Source organism: Thermobia domestica, chromosome 17 (genome assembly GCF_964235325.1).
Source record: "Thermobia domestica chromosome 17, izTheDome1.hap1.1, whole genome shotgun sequence".
Lineage (NCBI taxonomy): Eukaryota > Metazoa > Arthropoda > Insecta > Zygentoma > Lepismatidae > Thermobia > Thermobia domestica.
The window spans coordinates 126948660-126973833 of record NC_137470.1 but is presented as its reverse complement, the minus strand read 5'-3'; the positions used below and the strand labels follow the sequence as shown (position 1 = coordinate 126973833).

The following is a 25174-nucleotide window of genomic DNA, read 5'->3' as shown; positions in this document are numbered from 1 at the left end:
TCTTCCGACTTCTGGACAAAACTTCAGAAGTGATAATCATACAAATATTGAGGTAATTGAGTTCTCAATACGAGTTACTGTTAACAAAGCATTAGCAAGTCGATAAACTTTTGAAACTGTAAGTTTATTTTGCTTGATTGCACTAATTTAATTGTTAAATTAAAATGTAATGGATATAGCCTGTTCGGTCTCCAATGAAGAGTACACCATAGTTGAAAGTGTAAATAGGATAGATTGTTGCATTATGGCGTCAAAGATGCCAATAGCAGTCCCTGCACTCCAGATCTGAATGGCCAATCACAACGACCGATTGAACGTGGACGTAGTAGTAGTTTGTTTCCTTCAGGATCCTTTTCAAATGTGAGTCCCCTTCACTCTTACAATCGAGGTGCTTGTTTTAGAAGAGTCTTTTTGCTTCTCAACATCGGGCTCTTATTTTGGGGCAGTCCCTTCGCCTCACAAACGTCTCCATTGTTTACTGAAACAAATGTTTGAAATGGTGCTCGTTTTCTGCAAAATTGTTATACCTACAGCGAGAGTGTAACCACGGTCTGCAACGCTTGATCGCAGCCCATACTCATAGACGGTGATTTTAATGGTATATATATCGCAGAAAATGATCACCATTTCGTTTCGAACATTTGCTTATCATTTGTCAACGCTGTTTATCCATTTTGATTTTTGTCAATTACAGCGCCACCTATCACGCAACGAGCAAAATGTTCAATTCAAAAGTTACGTACTTTTCCCCCAGAGAATTCGGATCTGCAATAAGAAATGGGGATCCCTATTTAAGATTTCAAAGTTGACACGCTCCTGCCCGCGGAGAGTGGGATAGGGGTCGAGTGTGGTCACTGGATGTCTCCCTTCGAGACCAAAATCTTTTGTTACAACTTCTTAAAATCCGATTTGTAATTTTCCAGATATTTCCAAAAACATTCTTAAATACCAGAACCCGGTATATACGTGTGTGTGTGTGTGTGTGGGTGTGTGTTTGCGTGCATCAGTCGGATCTGAAAGTGCGGATGATTGACGTGATGCTCTGGTTGCAGTGAAGAAACACCAACATACAATATGTAAATGAATAATTTATATTTCACGAAATTAAGTGTCTTAGTGGTATAGAGCTTACCTCTGGTGTATGAAGTCCCTGGTTTGATTCCAGCTTTCGTCAAATGTTCTTTGTGGTGGATAAAGCCGTATTTCTCGGGCATCTTCCATTTCCTCCATTTTTCTCCATTCCACCAAGCCATTCATTAATATCATTATCGTCTTTCTTAAGCACTACAAAGAAACGAGAAATAAAAAATAATTCTTCCTTTTATGGCCTATAGGGTAAAGCAGTTAAATAATAAACGCAAATTAATGACAATGGAAGAATTAGTGTAATTAAGATAAGAGGAGGAAATAGCAAAACCCAGAGGAAAGCCTCGTGAATAGACACTTACAAGGAGTGGAAATGATCGTGTCATCCGGACATCCGAGTCAAACCTAATCCATTCGATAAACATAACAAAGATATCGTCCCTCTCGAGACAAAGAGGCGTATCTCATTTTCTTAACTTTTCCAGGAGACAATTTTAAATTTTTTTCTCGTTGTTTATTCTATCGTCTTCTTTTAAAATTTAATTTGATCTCGTAAGTTATATACCTGAACGAAGGATATCAAAGGAAATTTTGAAAGACGATATAATAAATAATGAGAAAAGGTTTAAAGTCGTCTCCTGGAAAAGTTACAAAAATGAGATACGCCCCTTTGTCTCTAGAGGGACGATATGTTCATACAGAAAAAGAATAGGTGTAATGGACAACGGAGTAAGTCCCTGGGGCCTAATAATCTAGTTAGTATAAAGAAAATCGTAGACTCGCAGTGAAATAGCTATTTATCAACACTGCTCATTGGAAAGTCACGACTTATAATTCATTCTCTTCAACATGGAACAAACTTTAAGGTGCTATGTATTTGAGGCCCATAAGCTACTTCAACAGGGAAAATTAGGAGCATGTTGGGAAAATTCCCTCCAGAAATCCCTCCTATCAACTTTGGACCCTTCAGGAGTGGACCTAGTTAAAAGCATACAATCCAAATGTGTCTTCGAAAATACAATAGGAGATAAGAAATGTGTGTACCAAGTTTTGTATTGATAGACAGATTAGATATGAGGAGAAATCGTGCATTGGTATATAAGCTTTTATCTCATATCTATTCCATCTAGTACTGGTAACTTACAGGTTTTGAGCTCATTCTCTACTGTCTAACCAAGATACGGGGAAGGGATCAATAAGATCATTAGTGATATCTTTCAGAGATCAATTCTAGTAGTGGGCTTCAGAATGCTACCACTTGGGGAACACAAAAAACCTCAGAAAACAACAAAATGGCGCATATAATATATCAAAGTTGCTAAACTCAAAAAATGGCTAAAATGGCTAAAAAGTAAAAAGCATGTGGCTAGAAAAGCCACTAGTGGATTTTTCGAAAATTTGCAGCTAGCCAGGTTCTCAAAATGGTCAGATCTAGCAACAAAGTGGCTAAGTTGGCAACCCTGGTGAGATGAGTTGATGCCGTTCTTTGACTCATTCGTCCAGTGCTTACGCAATTCTGCAGTATGCAATGTATAATACGCATATAAGATAGAATTGGCAACAGGGCGGAACGTGGAAGACTCTGGGCGCTTTCCAGCCAATAGGATAAAACTTGTAGTGGAAGACTCTGGGCTCTCTCCCGCCAATTCTAATTGGAGCTGAAACATCCCGCCATCTTGTGCGTCGTTTAGAAGTTGGACTGCTTTTAGCGATAGTGCCACTAATTATCTATAACTGATAGTAAATTATTGTTAGTAAGATCTCAGGACCTTACCTTGAAAAATGTATTCTTCAATGGATATCAGGTAATAAGATGGCAGGTTTTAGCCGCAGCATTCCTTGTTTTCAACCATTGTCTAGGCATCTTCCATTTTTAAACGGGACACGTAAGTATGCGATCTATTTTTAACATTAAATTGCATTGTCTTGCTTAGTATTATTTTAGCCAGTTTTATTATTCTTCAAACTGTATGATAAGAGCATATGTTATACATTTTTAATTTTTCATCTAGTGTAAGCTCGTGTTTAATATCAAAAATTGATCTCTGTGTTCTTTGATACTGCTGCTAGTTCACTGTCATTTTTCATTATATTTTTGTGATTTTTATAGGAGGCTGTTTTGTAATTTTCGACGCGTTAACATGTCATAACAGTAGCCACTTGCTTTTGTTTGTAGTCGGCGTTGAATTCAGACTTTTGTCGAAGGGGGAGGGAGGGCAATAAAAATTTAAGGAATACGGTACATACTAAAAACACACTTCTGAATTTGGTCCGGCAAGGCCATTCTAAGCCAAATTTTCCAAAGAATTTCCGTAGTCCCACCAGGTGAATGTCGGAATGAGCACAAAGCACAAAGCACAGAAACCTTTCTTTAAAAAGCAATGTAAAAATTACTCACATTACACCTCCATGTGAGACTCCCTTTTTGACTTTTTGCCTTCCTCCCTTACTCCCAGCAGTGCAAGAAGGCCTCTTGAATCCTACGCAATACATATAAGAATAATGAGTCAGGAGGGTCATACCCGTATCGAGAGGGGGACTAGGGGGTCCGGTCTTCCCTAAATTTTTACTGGCCCCTCCTAAAATTTTGACGGCAGGCTTGCAAATGAATTATAATATGATGATGGACTATAATATGATTGGATCGCCCCCCTAACTTCTACCGCCCCCTCTACATTTTTGGGCTGGCTACGGGCCTGAGGAAGATGAAGGCTAACACGGGGTTATACGAGAACGCGGTTTGTTAACTAGAACAATTAGGTTGGGCAAAAGAAGAAACTAATTTTCTTCAAAACGAAAAATATCTTTGCTTTTAAGATTCTTATTTCCGAAAAACATTAAACAGGAAAAATCAAATATTTGAATGCATGTCTATAGATATTTTGGGAGGGACGCATATATACTCTAGAGGAGGCTCAGCCCTTCCCCTCCTTGAACATGCCTGAATTCAACACTGTAGTTGAAAGGGGAAAAAGTCATAAGTGGTAATAGGAAGTGTACGTTTTCTCTAGTCGATGTTCATTTTTTTTAAAGTTTCGTTAATTGATTGGGTAATAACTCCTCTCATCAGTATTTTGAAAGCGGTCTTGTCTAGAAAAGCATGTGTGTTTCTGTTCGAAGTGTTTTGCCCGCCTTGTGTGTCGTCTCGAAATTCCTATTCAACACCGAAGCTATAAGAAATAGTGTATAATGGTTAAGATGGTACCCAAATCAGTACTATGATTTCCATAAGCACACCATCGAATCAAGTCAAGAATAGCTGTTAGAAAATTAGTGATAAACGGTATCATAAGTTTTATGTGTGAATCTAGAAATACTGTGGGGCAGAAAAAATGAAATGAAATCTTTAAGTTTTACGTCCCATGGTTATGCCGGTTAGGCTAAAGGAGACGGTGATGATGAGAGAGGAGTGAAATGAAGAAAGTGGGAGGAAACAGGAGAACCCCGAGAAAACCCACGAGCACGGTGTTTGTCCACCACAACGTCCACACGGCGCGAGCTGGGATCGACCCAGGGACCCCAAGCACAGGAGGTGAACGCTCTACCACTGAGCCACCGCGCCCCCATACTGTGGAGCAGAAGCGGTGCTAGACTCGTAATGGTACGGGGGCACGAGGGGAGGTAAGAAAAATTTTGGGGAGACGAGATAGCCACACTTGTTTTGCTTTGAGTATTATTATTATTATCGGTTGTACATATTATTATATTATTCACCGGTTGTACATAGAAAAATGAAGGGGCGAAGAGGGGGCGAGAAAAAATAATGGTGTGTCGGTCGCCCCTCCTCGGCCCCCTGTAGCGCCGTCACTGAGGTGGGGTTAAGTGCCGGAGAGTATGAACAGAAATATGAAAAATTCATCAAATTTACGGAAAAGAAATGGTAAATCGATTAATTTTCGTGAAATTCATACAAACGAAAAAAAAAAAAAATGTTTTATTTGGCTACGTTAAAACCTGCGTGTTTTTCGTAGTAATTTAATTGACGGCATGCTCACGTCATATATTGGAGCGCAATGAGGCAATTAGTTTCTCGTATTGTAAGATGGCAGTTCCATGTAACCAGGTACGTGCAGAAATTTATTTCGGGAGGGGTCCAAAGCTTTTGAGGGGATCCAAATTCAATATGAGAATAATTATATTAATATTTACAGAAATCACCCTAAAATTAGACTAAATTTACAGAAAAGACGTGATTTCTGGGGGGTTTAACCCCCAGGACCCACCTTCTGCATACGTCTCTGCATGTAACGGATGTGAAATTTCGATTTTCAATTTTATAACAAATGTTGGTGAGAAGCAGGAGTTATTACGTTTCGGGGAGAGGCATGAATTAATTATTGAAATTGTGCAGAAAGTGTGGTAAGTATGAAAATACCTTAAAAACAGGGATGGAAAGTGAACCAGTTCTTGTGAAAACGCTCCGAACAGGTTCCTATCTTTAGCATGGGTTCTTGGTGCCTGAACCGGTTCAAAAGCAGACCAGAACCGGTTCTTTTTTCATCCCTGCTTAAAAATAAAGAAATGGAGAGAAAATTACAAATCTAAATATGAATATCATAGTGATCATGTGAATGTATAATAGAATCGATTATTATAGAAGGACAATAGTCACATTTTTTTCTTAAATTTGGCTTATGAACTTTTTGATTCTCTATATCTACATGTAACTTTGTGTATAGAAAGGGCAGGTATCGAAGGTGTTAGAACTGTGTTAACGCAACATTGAACTATAGGTTGAGCGCAAGAAAGGTCTGCAGTCATGGATTTAAAAGTTCTTCTTTAATATCTGAGGGCTACCTAAAACAAACTCAGGTCCTTTCTTCATGAAATGAACTGAAATCATTGAGGTTAACCTCCCATGATTATGCCCCTGAGGCTAAGGGAGGCAATGATTAAGGCAAATGAATGATAATGGAAAAGTGACGTAATGAGAATGTGGGAAGTACCCCGAGAAGAAACACAGTCATGATGTTGTTCACCACAAGCTTACTTGGCCGGAGATCGAACTAGGGACTCCACGCATCAGAGGTAAGCGTTCAACCACTGAGCCACCGTGCCCCCTACACTCCTCAATTTATTGCTTCAATCGCAGTAAATGCATTATGAAAGCAATTGACCGAACTAAATCTACTTTTTTTAAAAGCGATATCCTCGTTGGCACGTACGCTTACCATCCCTAACGCGCCTGCTTTCTACTGACGCAAGTGCGGGAGTCAACAAGCATCGCCCTGCCCAGACTCGGTTAGATAACATTCGTGCTTTCTAGTGGTCAGTTAGCACAGATCGGTTTGAGTTTCATGTACCGACAGAGTATTTATTTATTTATTCACTAAACGGTAAAGTGAATCTCAACCGAGGAACGCAACTTCTTTCTTGAGTAACACTTTCTAATGTAATAATAGTAAATTCCCTAATATATGACGAACAGGGGCGCCCGAATAAAATTTTCTAGAGGGGGGTCCATCTCCATGGTTGCTACATTACGTCTGGTATTTAATGTACGTACGTGGTTTGCTATATTACTTATACAATTTCGTGAGCCAGATGTGGGGGCAAGGCCCCACCCTGCCTTCTGCTTCGGACGCCCATGATGACAAAATTTTAACGTTTCGACCTACTCTGCGGCACAAATGCCCTAAGGGGTTATAAGTATGCTATTTTCAAAACGAAAAGTGACTAATTTAAATAGAGTAATCAGAAAGATCCGTTTGATCCATTTGTTTATTGTAATACAACGGAGTGGCCCCACTACACCCCTCACCCTCAATATTATGATCTTGCTATTTTGAAAGAGTGTAATGAATTCACACGATCTATTTTATTCGTACCTTCCAAGAATTATATATTTGTGAAATGCAGGACACATTTAGTATTCTTCGTTCACAACCCATTGTAGATAACTGAAATCGACATCGTAACTATGACACTATAGTCTGTTCTATATATGCAACGCATATTGAGTGTGATGTGCTGGTGTTCAAATAATAGATACAAAGTATTTATGTCATTTTATGGTGATTGACTATGACATCCAGTGCCGGACTGGCCACGTTGGCTACTTGCCAATCGCCAAGGGCCCGAGAGGCCCGCAGGGATCACGAGGCGCAGGACCTGTAGGCCTTGATCGAATTTTGGTGATCACAAATGCTTTCTAGAGTCTTCCTACCAGAAAGATTGCGAAAGCGTAAGTTCGTTTTTCCAAAGAAGTATTCTCGGGCTCCCCTTGCTCATATCAGTACGGCTCAGTAACCCAGTAAAATTTCGTACTTCTCAAAGGCCCCTTCTAGTCCCTAAAGCCTGTCTCACACGGTTGGGGATCCCATGGTACAATTTGTACCATACGGGTGTTTCATGGTACATTGCGTTATAACTTCTATTTGAGCTTTTTCGTCCGTTTCTTTTCTTTTCTTTTCTTTTTTTTTTTGTTTGTTTGTTTTTCAAGTCCAGAGGCATTGTAGAAGACTTTACGTATGGTTTCACACCTTCCTTTGTCGAGACATAGGAGGTGATGACGTCATAATTCTAAAATATATATTTTCTTTTAATATTGCGGGGCCGGTCTATGTTCATTATTTTTTGGCAGGCTTATTTTTGCACGTAGAAGATTGAAATTTTGCACAAACATTCAGTCCAACGAGTAGTATTTACCATATTTTTTTTTTTTTTAGATTTCTGCGTTAAAACAGGGGGGATCCAGAAAGGCAAAATGTTGAAAAAAGGGATATTTTTACCAAAAAATCCCTTTCTTCGCGATTTTCCTTCCTCAGATACATGATGGAGACAAGTGAATGGTACCGCCTGAAAGGCAGTTCTTTTCTGAAGAGAATGATGTGCGACACATGACCCTAGGGTAATTAGGGAAGTGTCAGGGAATTTTTATCAAAATATACTTCTGTATAGGGGAATTTTGGACATTTTCAGTATTATTTTTTAGCGGGCTTATTTTTGCACCTAGAAGATTGAAATTGTGCACAAACATTCAGTCCGCCGAGTAGTATTTATCAGATTTTTTTCGTACTTCTGTGTTAAAACAGGGGGATACAGAGGGGCTAAACGTTGAAAAAGGGAAATTTTTACCAAAAAATCCCTTTTCACGGGCTTTTCCTGCCTTAGATACATGATGGAGGCAGTTTTATTCTGAAGAGAATGATGTGAAAACCATGATCCTAGGGTAATTAGGGGATGTCTCAGGGAATGTTTAAAAATTTCCCTCTGTATATGGGAATATGGGATATTGTCGGTATATATTTTTTGGCGGGCTTACTTTTGCACCTGGAAAATTGGAATTGTGCATAAATATTCAGCCCATCTAGTAGTATTTATCAGATTTTTTCAGATCTCTGCGTTAAAACATGAGGGTCCAGAGTGGCTCAAAGTTGAAAAAAGGATATTTAGACCCAAAAAAATCCCCTTTTCGGGATTTTCCCGCCTCAGATACATGATGGAGACACGTGAGTCATACCGCCTGAAAGGCAATTCTATTCTGAAGAGAATGATGGGCGAAACATGTCCCTAGGGTAATTAGGGATGTTTCAGGAAATTTTTTACCTGAGATCATCGTGTTTTACGGTAATTTGGGGCATGGTGGGAATTCCTGATAAAATTTCTCCCGCCCTTAGTATTCAAGATAGAAACTTGAAATTTGGCACACATATTCAGTATACCAAGTACTATTTATCAGGTTTTTCTAGATGGCTACGTTTACACAGGGCCGCTCCAGAGGGGCCCAAAATGCGAGAAAAAATTTCCCTCCAAAATTTTCCCTTTGACATCTTTTTCCCGCTCCTGGTATATGGTATGAACATGCAAGTGGTACCATTTGAAAGCCAGCTCCATTATGAAGAGAATGAGGTATTAACCATGATCCTAGGATAAATAGTGACGATGCAGTAGCTCTTTGACTAAAAGTCTAAAAAATAGTCCAAAAAGCCGGGATCCGGAAAGGGGGTCTCAATCCAGGCTACAATTTGACAGTGTTGCTCAACTCAACCTTCCATGCGATTTCTTTTATCCTCAGGTGATGTAGGGGTCTCACACGATCCTTAAAACTAGGTAGGTTTTACCAGCAGAGCCTCTCGTGGCCGCTGTATTAAACAGTCGAAAAACACTTGAAGAATGTTACGCTGTGTACCATTCTGCTGTATTACACTGTATTTACAATCAACTGTGATAATTGTAAATATTATTGTTTTTTTATTTCACAACATGAGTTCATCCGAAGAGGACGAAATAGCCATAGCAGCGATATCTGCTATGTTGTTGACACAAAGTCCGCCATCCCCTCCCCCAAGAGCGGATCCAGGAGGGACTTCTGGCAGGAGTTGGAATACTGCTACTTAGAGTTACCTTTAAGTCCCCGGCTATTTGAAGCGATCGCAAAGCGCATTTATTGCTCCTGCGTATGCTTGAAATACGCTGACAATGTATTTAAATCTGAGCGGCTAAACATGAACGCGAAAGCAATAAAATCGCTGAAAAAACGTCGGCTCGAGCCTATTTGGTGCAAGTCGGAACAATAGACCGCCTGTTGTTTAAAAGATTTCAAAAGGAAGAACAGAAAGGAAAGACGTGTTGCCAGGCAAGGGGATTGTAGCAAAAAACAGCTGCTTGGAAGACGCTTTGTGCAGAGAATGGAACTCTGCTATTATAAAGTATGTGTGTGTATAACAAAAGAAAATTCACAAAAATAGAAGGAAATTCCGAAAAATTAGCTAATCACAGAAAAATCTATGTAACACAATAGGGTGATTTCTCGTGATACACTTGATTGACAGTTAGCTGATGCCATGGTAATCTATAAGCAAAATATTTGGCTTTAGGCAAAAGATGAAACAACGAAATAACTTGAATTTGAGCCCCTATCTCCGAAGCTCGAACTCCACCCCCAAACAGATAACCACAAGTGTAATCACAAAGAGAAATTTTCAGTTGTGTTTGAAAACGTGTCCTGTGTACATATCCAGTCATGGTTAGTGTGTTTAACACAGAGGCGTTTATAATCGAATTACAAAATAGGCCATGCCTATATGATTTAAGAGATCCGAACTACATGAATCGTGACTTAAAAATAAAAATGTGGAGAGAAGTGCTGCCGTGTCGCGACAAAACGCTGTAACTTGAGTATCGTTGTTTTGTCGCTATAAGAATTTTTGAATTTCCCTCACCGATACTTATGTTCACCAGGCCCAGCATTGAGCTGAGTCAAATACTTTTGAAAATATACCAAAGAGAATTTCGATGTAAGTAGGAAATTAGCCGGTCTGTAGCGACTTTACGGCTCTTTTTCTCAAAACTGCTCCGCCAAAGTTACAGCGTTTTGTCGTGGCAGGGCAGAGTGGCTGCGATATTTGTTCCAGACTGGGAGGGAATGGAATGGAATTCTCAGAATGAAGAAGGTAAGAATATTCTTATTTTATGATTTCATTTAATACTGTTAAGTAGAGCTACATCGAGCCAAATTGATGTTCACTATGAATAATAATTAATAATAATAATAATAATAATAATAATAATAATAATAATAATAATAATAATAATAATAATAATAATAATAATAATAATAATAATAATAAATACTTTGTTAAAGTTGTGCCAACTTCCAATATACCTAATATATACCAAACCTTAAGGCGCAACAGTCCGAAAGGGCCAGGGTCGCCTATGCGTCTATTTATGTGGTGGATGATGGAACAATTGCCCTTAGATGTGTGCAATTCTCTTTGGTCTAAGCCATAGATGTGTGCACAGTAGAAAGGCGGAAAATGCCACCTCTAATAGTTTGGTACTTAGGTATATCGAAAATGTTTTAAACAGCAAAGACCATAATTTTAAATTGGGATTCAATACATCTTATTCTCTTTCCAGTCTTTGAAATGACCGAAAAACTACGTTGCCAAATTATTTCGAAATTTAGTTTTGTAAAACAAACACATAGTGTTTCAGTTTCCAGACATTTCTTTCCATGCAGCTTAGAAATATTCCTGGGAAAGATATGTTTACTTTATTTTATTTATTTATTTTAACTGTAACTGCTCGTGTTTTATCAACTTTGTTCTGAAACTGAAAATAAGGTGCTAAAATTGGTAGAGAGTAGGAATTTCAGAAGAAGCCAAAATCATGAGAGGAAAAAAAATTAAAAGATTAAACCAGAGAATTGGTTTAAAATATCATGATGTAAATTTTATACTTGGTGGCTTGGAATTTAGCGGTCCTTTCAGCACCGAAGCTATACAAGATGTGAACCTACAGTTTAAGGTGGAATCTAAACTACCTTTATGCGCTGAAACTTTTCAATGATCTCCCACAGGATTCGCATCCGGAACCCCATTCTCCAAAGGCACGTGCATAGCTAGTAAAGTATAAAGTAGTGTAAATGTTGGGATTTATTGATTGGGGTCTAATATTTGTTTTCGATACAGAGGATATCTTAAAAAAATGCCTCTTGCTCCGTCTCTTTCGACTATATCAGCGAGGCTACATCAGACGTGAACTACAGCTCAACGTGGGACCCTAACCACATAACCTCCTGCCTAGAATCGAATCCAGGTCTACCACTTCTGGCGCAGGAAATGAAAAGACCTGGAAACCCTGACTGGCTCATAGTATGATTTACAACTTTGGTGAAACTAAAATTACCGTGTAGCCACTTAGGCCGCGTTCGCTGTGGGGGGTAACGCTTTGTCGACTAGCCTAGTACTAAGAGGTTCAAACTCTGGGATTGGTTTTATTTATATATATATAAAATAAGAAAGTTTCCTCTTCTGGGGGAGGGGAGATCGCCCTCTGGATCCGCTACTGCCCTCTCATCAATAAAAACAAGAAAGAGAGAGAGTAAAGAGGAGCTGCTGGCCCAGGGAGTGAATTCTTCGCCGCAATAATGCACAGGAAAACACCGTATTTTCAATGATGAATAATGAACTACTTACAGATGATCCTCATCCCTAAAAAAAAAAATCTACGGAATGGATTATTCAGAGCTCCATACGCTATTGAAATTAGCAACTGCGAAAATTCGGCAACGAGATACGAACATGGGGGAGTTTGTATCAGCTGAAAAATGGTTTGTAGATTCTTGCATCCACCAGATTGTAGAACTGAAAATCAAATGACTTGTCTAAATATGTAAATGAGGGCAGTTATCCGGCGCTGAAAGCTAAAATGAAGAAGAAAGAGCAGTTTTCTAATATAGGTACTGAGTGTATTCGCTCAGTTCAGTACCCCCCAAAAATGCCCACATAGCCCATAAAGTAAACTTATACCGCACCAAGAAACCCTCTCATGCAAGAACCCCACATGGACTTTTTGTATTGTTACAGCATTGTAGAACTGTTACCTAAAATTGCACGAAAGCCACACAACACTGATGACAATTAACTCTAGTTGTTTCTGTTTTTGGCGCATCACGTCTGAATTTTATGTTTAAAAGTGTAGGATTACTAGTGTAAAATTATTACAAGTGCTTTACGGCGGACAAAATAAGTGAGTTGATATGAAAGATGCCTGTATAGAAACTATTTTCCACAGAAACTATGCAGTGAATTTCTGCACAGTGTACAGAAGTTGAATATTTTTTCACAAATGGAACGCTACTAGTATGAAATCATGGCAAATGCTATTGAATCTCGTATCATCCGCAAAACCCACTAGGTTCCACTAGCCTCTATTATGCCTATACCCATCTTCGCTGACGCGCCTGCTCCTTTCAGACGAATCCCCTCGCTAACGCTCGGGCCCTTCAGCTACGCCCTGCTATGACTCCGTTATAGCATTTGTGCTTTTTAGTGGCGACCTAGTGCAGATTGCTTTGTGTTTTTTGGGCTGTAGTTTTTACACTTGCATCTGGACGCTGTATTTATACGTAAATCTTAAAAAAATATATATAATTTTTCAACAATTCCTTAGATACCTCCTTGAATTTTAACAATGCCATGTGGATATTTTCATGTCGTTCAGCATAAATTTAGAAAACAATAAGAAGGTAATTGTTAAAAGAATTCTAATTTTTGAACAATTATTTCGCGTGGTGCGCCAAAACTAAACCTGCACGCTTTTTTGGGTTAACTGCTGTATCGTCGGACCAATTTTATGAAATTTACCGTGTCAATTGGAGAATTTATTTAAGTTAGTGAGGAAGAATGAGTGAAAGTCAGGCAAGGGGAATAGTAAAAGTTAAGAGAATGGTTGTATTTTTTGGTTGTTTTTGATGTTATAAGCGTCACTGTATGTGGAGGCGGACGGACTATTTCGCGGAGAGGTACACTTGTTTTACTACGTTACGGATCCATAGATTGCAAAAGGGGCAAGAAAAATTTGGGCAAGTCTTTAATTTGCCCATTTCATGTCGAGAACAGAACCCAACTAACCCCTGCGGGGCTTCTAACCCGTTCCTACTGCTACTACTTATACATCTAATGACGTAATATAACGTAGCGTAATGTAATCCAACCAAATATAACCGAATGCAGTACATTTTGGTACTTTTTTCGATTTTCAAATTGGTCCGGCGATACAGCAGTAATGCCCTTTTTTTTAAACACGTTACATTTTCTTTGGTATCCAAATTGCACAATATACTTAAATCATTTATTTTTACTCTTTTAAAAGATGTAATTACATTTGTTGACACCTGTAGTGTTCGGGCAGACACTACTTACTTCACTGCATACCTTCTCTAAGGTCTTTATTCTTGCATTTGTTTAAAAAAATATATAAATCGTGCTTCACGTTATAAAAAATTATATTTTTCGTATGACTCTATTAATACTATAAATGCTTCAATTGTCCAGGCAGCATTGTTTTGAAATTACAGCGAGAAATAAAGTTGAATGTCGTCAGGCGCTACTCTTTCCTGATTGGTAGTTGTATGCAAGTCCAGAAGAAAATAAAAACTGCTTCTATTTCTTCTAAGTCAGGATCCAAATAAGGATAGCAGAAAATTACAACCTGAACTAGGTGCAAGTTACTTCTCACACGATCGTTAAGTAAGGCCGTGAATTTTAGATCGTGAATCAGCCTTACTTCAGTCCCGTCTGAGACAGGCTTAACAGTTCCTTGCGTTTATTCGGTTTTACCTGTTGCCTCATGCGTACATCGTCTCATGCGTATATACTATCTCTCTTGTCCAGGCTGTTCTCTGGAAAATGGACAAAAATAAGTAATTGATTTGATTGCCTCATCAAGCAAAGAACTGCGTAAAAAACTGTCAAAGTAACTGAAGTAACTTCATGATTACGTTTGATTGTCTCAGTATTATTGCAACATGTTTTGCGATGTATTTTCTACTGCACATTTTATTCAATACAGAAAATATGATTTTGTCACTTATCATGATTTGCAACTGACACGTTAAGTTTCTATATATTATACTTAAGTATGAGTATTTATGAGCAAGTATGAGTATGAGCATATACTTAAGTTTTTTTACAGGCTAGCCTGAAGGGCTAGCTGCCTTTCAGAGGGTTAAGCCCTCTTTTAGGAACGAGATTAGTAGTTAACAATGGAATAAGTATGTTGGATGGGCTAAGTGATTTTAATCTTTATTAGCAGCAACATTTACATAAATAAATAATTATGAACGTGGAGACTTAAGGAACTATACTTAAGTATGAGTAAGTATTTATATATATTATACTTAAGACATATATATATGAGAGTTAAGGACCCTCGACTTTGCTAGTCCGACACTGCACGAATGTCAATCTGCTTAGCTTATTATCTTGAGTTCGAAGCAAAAATGGGTGGGTCTAGACGTCCATCAATACTTTGGCATCGTTTGTTTTCCAATGAAATGTGTTCACGGATACAAATGCTTATGTTCTGTCTTAACCTGTAATCACTAGAATGAAAGAAGTGATTGTTAAATTGTTCAAAGTTCCAAAACAAGAAACTTCAAAGCAGTGCCGTAATTTTGGGGGAGGGGGCAACTGCCTGTCATTTGATCTTTCCGCCATTTGAGGGGACGCACTTCAACATAAAACTTTATTACTCCATATGACACAATACGAAAATGAATGATTAAACGCAGCGTCCAATAGGTTTACCACAATATTTAAAAACACACACACAAAAATGAGTCAAAAATGTGATCTAGGTCCATTATAATAAGACGTGAACTATCAAGGCTCCCATAAATAATAATATTTATTAACACTAAGTTTTGTTAAATAGGCTATTGTCCTTTCAATGTACCTTGTGACACATGGAATGGACCAGGCACGTACCTAGAAATTTTTATTAAAAGGGTCCAATGTTTGGGGGTCCAATAATACAAGACACTATGTTTATATAGTAGCAAACGGGTGTTGTTCTACAGAAGAAAATTAAAGATAAGTAATGTTTAAGTACTGACATACTGACACCTATATTCTCACGACAAATGATAAAATTAGATTGTTTTTTTTTTTTATCAGAAAAGAAATAGTACAGATGATAAGTAGGGTCAAATATTTAGTCTATATGAAGTATTTCTATGCTCAACAAGTATAGTTGTATCAAAAAGTGTACAAATGTATGCTGAGTTACGAAGTTTTGGGGGGGTCCAGACCCCTGGAATGGGACCACCATACCATTTCCAAAAGAACTTATAATAGTTTAAAGTGTTCCTGCTGTCCCATTATCTGTATACAATATACACGTACTTCCCTAAGATGAAGCATAAATACTCTAGGCTCTACTTGAATAAAATGCCAATCTTTGCCCTACAAATAATAAAAGAGAGATTTGTCAGTTGGGTGTACCCAATTATTTGAAGTCAGATATAGGTATACTTTGAAGTAAAATATAATTTTTGCGCTTACAATATTTTTTAAAACATTCTTTTTTAAGATAGAAAAGGTATGTATAACATGAAAATGTTTCAGTGTTTCAGTGCATGCTTATTATAACTGCCCATTTTGTACAAAATGAATATGCCCATATTATACGTAATGACAAAGTTTATTAATTTGCAACACTGTAGTCAGAATGTAACCGGTCAACTCCATCCTTAGCTGTATAGTGATAATGCAATGTCTGTAGATGACCATAAATGAGCTGACTTTTGTATTCAAAAGACAATAGTGCATAAATTCCTTATATGCATGATACTGAAATATACAAACAACAAAATATGCAAATCATACTTACCTTTCTTTTTGAAAATAACACAAAATAACAACTCAACCGTCATGCACGTTTGTATCCACCTTTTAACTAACAAATTCAGTTTTAGGTTAATTCTGGTATGAGTAATACTCTTAAAACCTTAGTTCTGTCCATATTATCGAACTGTCCATATTACCCAAAATTACCCTACCCAATGCAAGCTACGCGACGTTGTCTTACATATCCTGTTTTATGTGATGCTTAGCAGAAATACGAGGTTTGATCAAAAATACGATGAATAATTTTATTAGAAACAAAGTAACAAGCTTAAATGGAATTTGATTTAATCTCCTTGAAACTACTGTCCTTGCTAGCAATGACCCAACGTGGAATCCATGACTGGAAGCATTTCTGGAAGGCTTCTTTTGGAAGGGCGTTCAGCTGCTCTGTGGTGGCCCTCTCAATGTCAGGAATGGTGTTAATACGCTTTCCATTAAGCAGGGTTTTAAGTTTTGGAAAGAGTCATAAGTTACATGGTGCTATATCTGGAGAGCACAGCGAATGTAAACAGACAGGAATATTTTTTTCGGCTAACATCTCGCGGATGAAAAACAAAGTGTGGCATGGTTCGTTTTCATGTTGAAGATGGAAGCCATTTGCCCATTTACTCGGAGGTTAAATGCTTTTCACGGATCCATACGATATGTTTAGTTGTTTGCAAAACTCTCGAGTAGTCATTCGCCTGTTTGAACAAGTCATTTGTGCCACCTTTTCATCTATTTCTGACCTCGAAGGACGTCTCAATCGTTGCTCGTTTTCAATTGACTCCTTGCCGCTTTTCAATCACTCATACCTCATGTAAACAGTCTGCATTGCCACCGCTTTATCGCCATACACTGATTTTGATATTGCTTGAGCTTCTTTGGCACCTTTTAGCTGCTTAGAACAAAACTTAATGTTGGCAAGCGACAGACACTTAACAACGCCGCAGTCTTCTGCCTCTAGAAGCCAACTAACATGTCACAACTCGTTCAAACTCGACAATGACTGCACCAAATGTTCATGTTACTGGGCGTAGTAGTTAAAATGGATAAAACATTGATAGATGCCACTGTGCAACTACATTCACTGTACTTTTTGATCACACCTAACATTATTTACACTAATAAAAAGCTTTTCGTGGTAGAATGTTAGCGTATGGTTAGGAGAAAAGAATGTCGTTTCTAAACACATGCACAGAAAGCGCAAATCTATGTCCAGTGATTCATGTTATTGTTCATTTCTTCATATAGAAGTCAATCTAAAACAGTTTTTATTCTTCCATCTTCTTTGTTTGAAACCTTTGCTTCTTTCTCCCATCTGTGTTTTGTGTATAAACAAAACGTCGAATATGTTTATAACAAACATTTCAATGACAGCAGAAACGAGTAACCTAATTTGAAGTTTGATTTTTATTCCTCCAGTCATAGTTCTGTTACTCGACGTTACGCACTCGAATTAAGAAGAAATTCTAGAAAAGGAAAATGCTGCTAGAGGAGAGGAAGGAAGAAGAAAGCGAAGGAGAGGACTATTGCACATGAACAGAGAATGGCGTTAGGAAACGTGGCAAAAAAGAAGTAGCTTCCAACTATGCCTATACCTTCTTAATAGTCTAACACTGGAGCCAATGGTATTTCAAAGAAACTGATACGAAGAAAGAATTCGGAAAGAAGTAAGTACTATCTTTTCATACTTAATGTATACTTTGCTATATGTATTGTAAGAAATAGGCAGAGAGACCGCAGTCCTCTTCAATGACAGTGCGTTACTGTGCCATTATTGGTATATTGTTTTAGTTTCGGATTGCTCCTTTTAATATTATTGATAAACTGATCCAGTTTTTAATTCATATATTTATAATACTGAAGCTTTGCATTGTAGAAGCAAGAGACTACTTCATCCTTCCTCCCAATAATTTCAACGCCAAACTGTACTAGCACGTTTCTAATGTCGGAAAAGAAAATACATTGGTGCACATGCTAAGTCACTTTTAGCATTGAACCCCTTGCGTTCCTGCTGTTATTTTCCTATGTGCGTGCTGTAACACCAGTTTCATTTACTGCTAAAAGACTGTCTAGACCGTTATATATGGCATAGTTACTGTGCACGCGTGAGGAGAGCATTCACGTTACTGATAAAGAATTATTTGCATTGTGGAACATTTGGACTGAGAAAAAGAAATTCTGATGTTCTGAAGGGATTTTGTGCTGCTTGAGGTTGGCAATACTGACTGGATATCAAAAACAAATGTTTCCTTCCCACATACATATGTGCATTGTAATTGAATGCTCCCTTAGGCCTTCTACCAACTCAGACAACACATTTTTTTTCTTTTCTGTCAGTAAGGTGCTGTCACCTAAGGTAGAACTAACTCTTGCCTTGCATCCACTAACAAATTTCAGCATCTCCAGGATTAAAACGACTCTTAATAAGAGATTCGTTTTCATGACATCCACATGGATGTCCTGGTACGCAAGGGGTTAAGAGCTTGACTAATGTGTGATGCTAACTTACTAACCTAAAGTTAACAACGATTTACATTGAAAAACGCCAACCTCGAAGTTTTCACAGGGCTGTCCAAATACTTCAGGAAAAACTAAGTTAGGTGAGTCCTATTATCTCTTATATTGATTCCTCCTATTGTATTTGGACAACCCTGCGGAAAAAATCGTGGTTGGTCTCTTTTGATACAAATTGTTGTTAACTTCACTTACGTGTTACTAAATTCGGCAGCTAGCATCATGTGTTAGTCAAACTATTAATATAACGCCGTGATTATTGCCATACTGAAGAATTCGACTAACATATGCTTCCTGCAGTAGTCAGGTCTTTAGTACGACGCTAATCACATGTCAAAATGACTCTGCACAAGGCCCATTATGTTTAACAAAAATATGAGTACTTTTACGACTTTTCACGGAAATATTTTAGTTAAAATGAGAGAGAAAACTCACCCCTCATTGTTGCCCTATTTCAACTTCAAACTGTTAACAACTTGGATTCGTTAGAAAAATTTAGGCCATATTCCAGCAAAATTGAATGATCTTATTTTATGAAACCGATTGTAAAACTTTCTTGTTTTAAAACCATACAACGTGTGTGAGGGTGGTTTACGTAATCTTAAAAGATATGCTGCATGATAAATTTCCCGATCTTCATGGAATACAGATTGTGTTTCTTTGTAATTTTACAGTAACCCCTATTTCTTGAAGATAAATATTTAACAGATTGGTCGTAAATTTTCCCCATCTTGAAATAATAAAGACGAGTTTTCTAAAAGTTGGCAGATGAAGCAAGGTACTTGTGTGTGCTTTCTTGAGGCTTTTCAAGGAAGCCAGTTCCTTGCAACTGAATTCACCATCAAGTCTAGAAATATCCGTATGTTTTCAGGAAATTTTTCGTTTTTTTAAAAGAAATATTTCTCTTAAACATACGAGTGTTTCCTCTGAGTCTTCTTATTGGTTAGAGTTGAAATCCAGCACAAAAAACCTTCAATTGTTTTCTCAGTGCATAGTGCCACTATAATAGTACTTGGTTACAGGCTCGTAGGTATGGATGGACAGGAAAGTTGGGCCCCTCGTACAAACAGCCTCCAACCACTTTGAAATTTTCAATTGTTTGTTAATATATATATATGTATGAATTTAAAGCTAATCAAATCATCGCCCCACAAATGTCTCTGCTCCCTGACTTAATGTTCTGGCTGCGGGCCTGCTTGGCGATGCAACGACATTGCGCAAATTTTTCTAAAGATTAGATCGTTGATAATCTAAGTAATTTATGTCTTATTAACGAGGAGCAGAAAGTGCTGAAATTGCGCAAATTTCCGCCGCGACGTTGCCAACAACAGGATTTAAGGAATTGTGTGAAATTTTGCATCGAAATGAAATGTATAAAGCTATTCCTTTATGAGATATATTTTATTGCATTCTAATATTTACAAAGCAACATACTTATTTACAGAAAATTTCATTTTACAGTTTGAATGCTTGAAATTTAAATCCTACAGCTTTTAAAAATGTCATACGTGCCTTCTCATAGTTTCTCTGCGAATTCCTGAACTCAGCATACTTCCTCATGACAAACTCGCTCCTTTTGACTTCTGCTGGTCTTTGGGCCTTTGAAATTCCTTTTAATATGGACGTTATTTTCATGGCAGTTTCCGTTTGGATCTCTAACAAAGCAGAAATCACCGTATGAATATCAGGAGCAGGGAAGTAAAATTGACTATTATAATGTCTGTGAAAAGCTTCTGGTCCATTTGTCGTCCGACGCATCGTGGATGGTATAGACGCCCACATGACAGGTGGATACCTAAAATTAATAAAATAAAAAGATCCTTAGTTCATGCACACAATTATTGACAATTTATATAAAACACTAAAACATTTATAACACTAGATTCAAGAAATATTTATAGTCTTGGTCCGTAATTTGTTTACAACTATCAAAACCTGCATTTTAATCTACGTCTTACATGAAGACAGAAGAAAATTTCACTATAATTAAGTTGCATTGAGAGAAAATACCATATCAGCACAACCATTAATGTTGTGTTCAAACTAGGACAACAGTTTTTGCAGTATTAAGAGTTATTGAAGCATGTGATACTATAGATGAAATTCAAAAGGAAGCTACTTACTTGCAACCGTCTTCTATGTAGTTTTCTAGGACGTAATCGGAAAATTTATGCCCTGTATCATCCGGCGTCATTGATATTAGTTGAGTAAAGGCATCTGATACTTCTGTTGGATGTAAATATGGCAACCCAAAAAATGCCTTTATCCATGAACCTGTAAGAAAAGCAATAATAATAATAATAATAATAATAATAATAATAATAATAATAATTTGTTAGAATAAGCAAGCATTGGGAAAGTAGTGAAATTGATGGATCTTACTGTTGGCTTTATAATTTCTTCATTTCGTACATTATTAGAACAGCAGTTTATTTGCTTTTAAGAATGGTGACTGAATTAAGATTCTTCAGTCAAACAGAATAAGATTCTATTTTCAACTGTATTCTGTATTAATATATAACAAAACAAAGTCCACATGGTATTATTAAATTAATAATAAAGAATAATAGACCATAATAATATCAATAATACCTAGTTCAGATTTTGGATCCATATATGCTTGTCGCAGATCATTGTCGGCTTGAATCCTCCGCCACCATGTTTGTCCCAAATGGAATCTGCAGCCACGAATGTCACAATTTGGAAACACATTCTTGATGGCTTCGTGAGCAGCTGTTTCAAAATCAACGTAAATGATTTTCAAGTCGAATCTACTGTCTAAGTTTCTTATCATCTTCCACATGGCCACATACGTATTCTTGTCTTTCTTCGGCAAAAATGCAAAACATAGAGGTAGATAATATCCATTTTTATATGCATGTATTGTATATAACTGTGTGAAATGCTTAGGAGCATAAGTGAAAGTTCCATCTGCAAATACTTCTAACCCGCTGAACTCACACAGAAAACTGAAAAGAAAATAAGATTAGTGTCAGAAAAGAAAATAGTAAACAAGACTGTAGTGTCATATCGTTAGGTGAAATGCTATGTTACGATATATTTTGTGAGAATCAAAAAAAAAAAAAAAACTATTTTACTATAATTTGGAAATAAGACGGAAAAAGGAACTTTTCTGTTCAAGCAACTACTTCCTATTCTACTTCTTGATGCTGTAAATGAAACTCATTTCAAAGTTAATGGTTATAAATGAAATTATACTTACTCGATATTTTTCTTACACGTGAAAAGAATTATATTAGCTTCATCATCAACAAAGATGAATCTTTCTCCGTCAATTGCTATATCATCCTGCTTCTGAACCATTTGCTGTATAGCCTCTACGGTGTTTCTGGGTAGACGAGGAGTCACCTTTCTTCGATTTTTATAAATAACGTCTCGGCATCTTTTAATTTCTTTATGATCAAGTGTGTCATGATGTTCCAATTTTGAAACTTCCTGCCTTATAATTTTATTTGGCTTCTCGTTCAATTGTTCAGTGGCTCGTCGCTTACAATTCTCTCTAAGAAAATGCCGTTGAACACCATCTTCATCTTCACAATGATTATGAATATCTTTCCTTTCTAAAACTTCACTTGTATTTTCATCCATTGTTATACTAGCATTACAGCTTTTCTTAGTACATCTGAAAGAAAGGAAATAATAATTAAATCGTATCACGTGTTCTAAACTTACTATTTAAAGAAAAATGTATTCACTATTTCACTGGCAAAAATGTTATATCTTCCATCACCTTTTAACAAAGTATAGGTCCAATTGACTGACATAAATACTAATGCAGGCTTACTTATTCACTTACGAAAGTATAGGACAAATTGCCTGGCATAAATATTAAAATAGGGACTAGACACATATTTTAACAAAATATAGACCCAACTGACTGACATGGATATTAATGTAACTTTCCATTACTTAACAAAGTATAGAAGCAACTGAATGGCATAAATATTAATATAGGTTACATCACTTAACAAAATATAGGTCCAACTTCCCGACATTAATACTAATAGTGTGTTACATCTTTTAACAAAGTATATATGGATCCTATTGACTAGCATAAATACTAATATAGGCTTACAGAACTTACTAAAATATAGGTCAAGCTGACTACTGAAAATACTAATGTAGGCTTTGCATAACTTAGCAAGCTATAGGCTTATATACATGCAAAAATTATGTACTACATTAACTTACCTCCAATTTGAGCCTTTTTTTCCTTGGCGAAAGAAACGATACTTAAAGCCTCCCATTAATACACAAGGTACACCTTTTTCTGTTTTCGTCAATGTAAACTCCATTCTGAAAGTTTCACTTGTGTTTCTCCAGTTTATTGCTTCCTGTTTATATTACCCTCCTCACTAAAACTTGCGATTAATTCTCGATCCTGATTGGCTCGTTGTGATTCTCGTTCCTCATTGGCTTGTTCTATTATTGGTTTATTATATCCGCAATTCGTTCGGGGTTTTAACAGAACCTGAGGAGGTCTGACATACAGTTGCTGGTGACATTTGGGAGAGTGCACAACGGAGAAGAATAAGCTTTGCAGAGAAGAATTGCTGAGATGCATTGCTTTCCTGAAGAAGGTGTTCCAACCACAACCAACATAGATAACATCAGAGATGCATTAAAACAGCAAAACGTACAGTTCACGAACCTCATTCGTGTCCAAACAAAGGAGGGACCAGCACCCATCTTGAGAATGTTTTCAACATTTGCTCTGGCCATATACGTTGAACACGCTTTGCCGACAGTCGGCTAACGGAAACACTTTGTTATCTCTCTGGGAGTGAAGCAAATACACAATAATTAAAGAACTGAGGCCCTTTTCAGGCCCACAAACCAATTTCAGGTCCAAAACCTTTCTAATGTACACTGTCCGGTAAATATCTTCAGGATAAAACAGTTGAGAATGCTCTAAGAGCATTGCCAGAACGAACTTTAAAAGAATGGAGAGATCTAGCGGGAAGGATAGCTGTAATTGTTCCTAGATGTAAAGGTAAATCTTTTTATCCGCACCCTCTTCTCTTTCTCGCAAAAATTAACAAAATATCATCTCTTTATGACTTATAGTTCTCGAGATATGACTGCTTAAATATCTAGAAATTCGAACTTTTTTAGTCAGTATCACGGGAACGGTAAGTCATAGAGAGATGATATCAGTGTTAATCCCTAATAGAACATTAAACATTTTCGTACTGATATTAATTGATGGCCAGTTGCACAGTGGCCACCGGTTACTATTTGCTACCAAAATATTTACCACCCTTTTAGATATTGACCAACACCAATATGACCTCTCTATGACTTACGGTTCCTCAAATAATGCTTTGGTAGCAATATTAATTGGTGGCCATTGGCCAAACCAGAACTCTTTAAGTTCGTTGAAAACCGCGGCGAGACACAACATTCGACATGCTGCTTTAGAATTCTAACTGCATGTAGGAGGTACACGTAGATATAAGTTGCTGCATCACTCAAGGGGGCGAGCTTTCTTGCCAAGGGGCCCTATTTATCTCTAATACACTGACCACTCATTCTTGTAACAATTTATACGATAATACCTAGGTAATATATAACAAATGTTTCTCACAGCACCTAAGAACAACTAAGACGCAAATGCAAATCTAAGTATCATTTATAGAAAGGTGAAAGGATAGTTATTAAGATATGTGGTAGACACACCTGAAATATGTATACAAGTGCTTGTTTCTGATTGGCCAAAACTGGAAGATATAGACAAATCTTTATTTCTGATTGGTCGAACGTCTGTTCACGATATTTCAAGAGAACTTCTAGAAATATTTATATATATTGTTTATTTTATATATGTTTGTTTTCCTTACAGTATTTCAAAACTATTTGCTTTCAATAACTATATTCTTACAGTTTTAATCTTACAGTTAGATATGATACGGAAAATGAATGACTGGGACACATTCCCCAGTCACCCTCTCTAACGACGCCATTGCACACATATAATATAGATGACTGAAAATGCTATTGTTATCCATTACTTTGTATTTTTTTTTTTTTTTTGTTAAAACGACTTGCATTTTGGTGACTGTTTTTATTAGTCGATATACTTATGGTAATGATGGCAACGTTGCACAAGATTTTTTTCGCAATTTCCAATTTTGTTGCCTGCTCATTAAGGCTTTATCTGTGTCAACAGATAAGCGTGGGAAAATTTGCGCAATGTCGGTGCACCCCTGCTTGGTTATATGTATAGTTTGTTTCTTCAACAAAAGTTCAGTTTGTATATAAAGGATGCCGCCTTCTACGTATGGTGGCTCGTGCCATAAATAACTCATCGTCTGTGGGAACTTGAGGGAAACTCCCCCGATAACTAAATGACCAATCAGATCCTTCATTTCAAACAATTGAAGCCGCTGGTCAAATCCGCGTGGAATCTTAGTTACCACAGTTCCAAA

General features: G+C 37.2%; 1 long non-coding RNA gene across 1 annotated transcript in view; it reads left to right on the top strand.

The window, feature by feature from the left end:
* The first annotated feature begins 2762 nt into the window (after positions 1–2762).
* Positions 2763–25174, top strand: part of LOC145674690 (uncharacterized) — a 34104-nt gene continuing 11692 nt past the window's right edge. The window contains exons 1-2 of the long non-coding RNA XR_014129018.1: positions 2763–2972; positions 17631–17878. This is a non-coding gene — a long non-coding RNA (uncharacterized LOC145674690). The remainder of the gene's footprint in view (positions 2973–17630; positions 17879–25174) is intronic.